Here is a 4,622-nt window from a genome sequence, read left to right on the forward strand (position 1 = left end):
CAGGAGATATGAAGTCATGAAATTTTTCCTATACATGGATGTACATGGAATCTATTATGCTGAGTGAAATAAGTCACAGGGAGATAGAATAATCTCACTCATCTATGGGTTTTAAGAAAAATAAAAGACATTTTTACAATAATTTTCCGAGACAAAAGAGAGGAGGGGGGCCGGGCGGTGGCGCTGGAGGTAAGGTGCCTGCCTTGCCTGCGCTAGCCTAGGACGGACCGCGGTTCGATCCCCCGGCGTCCCATATGGTCCCCCAAGAAGCCATGAGCAACTTCTGAGCGCATAGCCAGGAGTAACCCCTGAGCGTCACAGGGTGTGGCCCCAAAAAAAAAATAAGAGAGAGGAGGGCTGGAAGATGTAGCTCACGACATGAAGCTCACCACAAAGAGTGATGAGTGCATTTAGAGAAATAACTATATTAATAACTATCATAACAATGTGAATGAATGAGGGAAGTAGAAAGCCTGTGTAGAGTACAAGGCAGGGGTGGGGTAGGGAGGAGGTAGATTTTTGGACTTTGTTGATGGGAATTTTGCACTGGTGAAGAGTGCAACTACAATCATATTTGTAATCAAGGTGTTTACATAAATATATTAATTAAAAAAGAAATATTGGGAAATTAGTTTTCTTATTTTTTCTGTGTCACCATAAAGAAAGTAAATATTGTAAGATCTGCTGCTGGTGACTGAAGCTGTGGACATGCATGAAGACAAAATCTCTTGCTGTGGAAGAAAATTCTTACTGTATGTAGTGAAATCCTTAGTAGAGCACAGCACAAAGGACCCTGAAAATTCATTGGCTGAATCAGCTCATATTAAGGTTTTGCTAAGCACAACTTCCAGTTAGCAATAATTACTAGCTAAAATAATTGAACAGGGACAACTCCATAGATTCAATCTTTTCTTGAATGAGAGGATCATGAATACACCTACACATAGCAGAGAGCTGGCCATCTCATGAGGAGATGGTGGGTCAAGCTCCCAGCCTGCAAAGCCATGCTTGCTTCTTCCATCACTCAGAATCAACATTTACACAATCGCCCTGCCTCATCACCACTCTCTAATTCCCTTTGGAAACACCAATATGACCAAGCCTCATGTACACCATTTTGGGGATTGATATCACCAGGGCTTTTGGGGGGCGTGTGCTGTCACCCTACCCCCATATCTTTCTTCTTCCAGGAAGCATGGCAGTTAAGTACACACCCCTAAAAGCCATACTATCAGTAACAGTGCTTTGAATTGTTGGTAAACTTTATTTTTTTGATGCTTGCATCCCTAGGAATACACCAATTTAATAAAATGGACAGGTAACAACAGGAGCTTGTCAAACAATCTGCAATTGTATTAATGACTTTATTGGAGTTATAATAATTTTTACGATGTCTTGCTACTGTTTATCTTGTCTTTCTTTTTTAACTTCTCTTGCTTTTTCTTTTCTCTTTCTATTCTTTTTTTAATAACTGCTCCAACTTGTCTGGAAACAAATGTATCATGGTAAACTATGTCAACTGTGTTATCTATTTTCTTCAAAAAAAAGTAAAAAGAAGAATGACTAGCTAAGATGGAAAATGGCCTTGATAGCACATGTTGCAATAAAACCCACATATGGGGCATGTCATGAATTATGGAATTGACTGGAGAAATTGACCTATGGGCCCGGAGAGATAGCACAGCGGCATTTGCCTTGCAAGCAGCCGATCCAGGACCAAAGGTGGTTGGTTCGAATCCCGGTGTCCCATATGGTCCCCTGTGCCTGCCAGGAGCTATTTCTGAGCAGACAGCCAGGAGTGACCCCTGAGCAATGCCGGGTGTGGCCCAAAAACCGAAAAAAAAAAAAGAAATTGACCTGTGCCAAAATTACTCTGACCCTACCATTCTTTTTTGCTGTCTTCCTCTCTGCTAACAGTAATCCTGCTTAGTGAAAAGCTTTTAGATATGATTCAAGCTGTCTTTTCAGTCAAAGTAATGTAAGAAAAGAGATACTGAAAGAGTTTGAATATGCCTGCACTGCAATCCTAATAAATGATTGCAGTGTTCATGGGAAACTTCTTACTTCCAAGTTCTGGAGAAGAGATCCAGCCCAACCTGAAAATCAACTCAATACTAAGATGCAGGACAAAGTCTTCATCTCTTCACAAGAATATGAGAGAGGATCTAAGCAGGGACTTATGCAGTAGGTGTTGAAAACACAGTCTACTTCTCAAAGCTATGTGAGTATTTCAACAGATAATTTGATGATGCCATGAAGTTAGGTCTAGAAGAAAAGGATATTTGGAGGCAAGAGTTAGTTGATCTTCCACAAGTAAAAGAAGACCATGTGTGCCAGGCTCTGAAAGAATAAATTTTGAACAAGGCATTGTGAACAAATGATGTGAATAAATGATGAAAACAGAAACTTATCAGTGAAAGACCCCAGAGGGAAAGAGGGAAGGAAGGCACTGTTTAGGAATGGGCAGAGGAAGAAGAGCATGAAAAAAGAAAGGGATAGGAGTGGGGGAAGGAGGCAGGGTATAGAAATGGACCAATGTCTGTTCCCAATGCCATGCTATTGTGAATAAGAGCTTATCCAGTACTGGCCAATGCTGCCCAGGGGGCTCAGGTGCTAAGGCTGAGTAGGAAGCATACGGAGGAGGCAGTTAGAAGTAGTGCTTTAAAGATAAGCCCATGTCAGTTGTCGTGGTTTAAAAGCCAGAAGGAGTTCTTGGTAAAGAGGCAGAATAAAATAAATACAGGATGCATTGAGAAGCTGTTCAGAGAAAAAGGTGGTACTGAGATAGGAGAAAAGCAGGAATAGTGAGGGAGTTTGGGGCTATTGGGAATGTGATCATGTGTAAGTGTAGCAAGAAAGGAGGGAGAGGCTGAAAAAGAGAAAGGGGTAGGGGGGGAGTGGGAGAGGAAAGCAGGGAATAGAAATGGGCCAATATCTGTCCCCAGTGCTATGCTGTTGTAAACAAGAGCTTAAGCAGCAATGGCCCTTGTGCCTAAGGGGCTCAGGTGCTAAAGCTGAGTAGGAAGCATATGGAGGAGGCAGTTAGAAGTGGTGCTTTTTAAATAAGTCCATGTCAGTGGTCATGGCTTAAAAGCCAGACTGAAATTTGAAGGAGCTCTTGGTAAAAAGGCAGAATAAAATAAATACAAAATGCATTGAGAAGCTGTTCAGAGTTTAAAGATGGTGGGAAGATAGAAGGAAAGCAGTGAGGGTGTCTTGGTGCTTTTAGGAATCTGATAAGAGTAGCAAAAAAGGAGTTCAGTATAAGAGAGAGATGGAGCTTTGAAAAAAGCCACAATAATAAGCTTGGGACAGAAGGAACACAGATTCCATCAAGGCATGAAAGAGAGACAAGAAATGGCACTGAGTGACTGGCTGGTTGCTTGCCAGTCATAGGTGGACAGATATATGGATGCATGGGTGGATTCATGCAGAGAGAAAACATAATGCTTGTAACCTTATCAATTATAAACATATTATTTATTTTAAAGAATGGGAAATTGGAGAGTTTAAAAGAAAATGAATATAATAACCTATAGTCCATTGTCCCAAAAAACATTTGGTCCTATGTCTATTTTTTATTTCTCTGCAGATATTCACTTCATCTTAAAATTATTTTGGTTTTAGTTTTGAGTTTTGGTTTTGGGGTCATGCCAAGTAATGCTCAGGGGTTACTCCTGGAATAACTCACTAATTACTCCTGGCAGTGCTCAAGTAACCATAAGGGATGCCAGAGATCAAATACAGGTTGCTCTACCTTCAGTATTATTGATCTGGCCCCAGAACTATAATATTTTGAATACCTTCACTTTGACTTTTGCTTAGCACATCTCTCTATTCCCACATCTTCTCTTTTGAAAACTGTTGAAGGCTGAACAGTTGGAATACAGGCATATATTGTTTAACCAGTTTTACCTTAGCAGTCCAGTTGATTCCCATTTGTCAGTATTATTTTTTTTGCTTTTTTTATTCTAGTACTGTGATTTACAAAGTTATTCATAGTTGAATTTTAGATATACAATGTTAGTGTCAATTTCCTTCAACCAATGTTCCCAGGTTCCCTCCAAGCCTGCCAGAATCTTGACAAGCACATTTTTGAATTAAAGTTTGGGTCTCCTGATCTCAGAGTTTTTGACTCTGTGGTTTGAATATTTTGTTCTGTCCTTCCTTACCACCACCTATGTACTCGCATACTCTTGACCCCTGCCCTTCGTTATTTCTCATCTGTCTTCTCCCCTTCCTCTATATTCTATTTCTTTCTTATTCCTTTGTATACTCAAGGGCCAAAGGTAATTTAGACATCTTCCCCTTTTATTTATTATAACTACTATATATACATGATTGCATCATGTGTTTATCCTTCTTCTTCTGGCTTCATTCCTTCATTTAACATATCTTTCAGTATCATCCACATCACAGGTAATTGCATCACTTCTTACAGCTTTGTAGTGTTCCTTTGTGTATATCTACTGCATATTCACGATTTACTAATCTATCATTGGACTTCTAGATTGATTACAAAATCTTAGCTACAGTACTGAGTGCTATGATGCATATTGGCATGCATATATTATTTTAAATCAATGTATTTGTGTTATGGGGATAGATAACCAAATGTGTAA

The sequence above is a fragment of the Suncus etruscus genome, chromosome X (genome assembly GCF_024139225.1).
Source record: "Suncus etruscus isolate mSunEtr1 chromosome X, mSunEtr1.pri.cur, whole genome shotgun sequence".
Taxonomy (NCBI): domain Eukaryota; kingdom Metazoa; phylum Chordata; class Mammalia; order Eulipotyphla; family Soricidae; genus Suncus; species Suncus etruscus.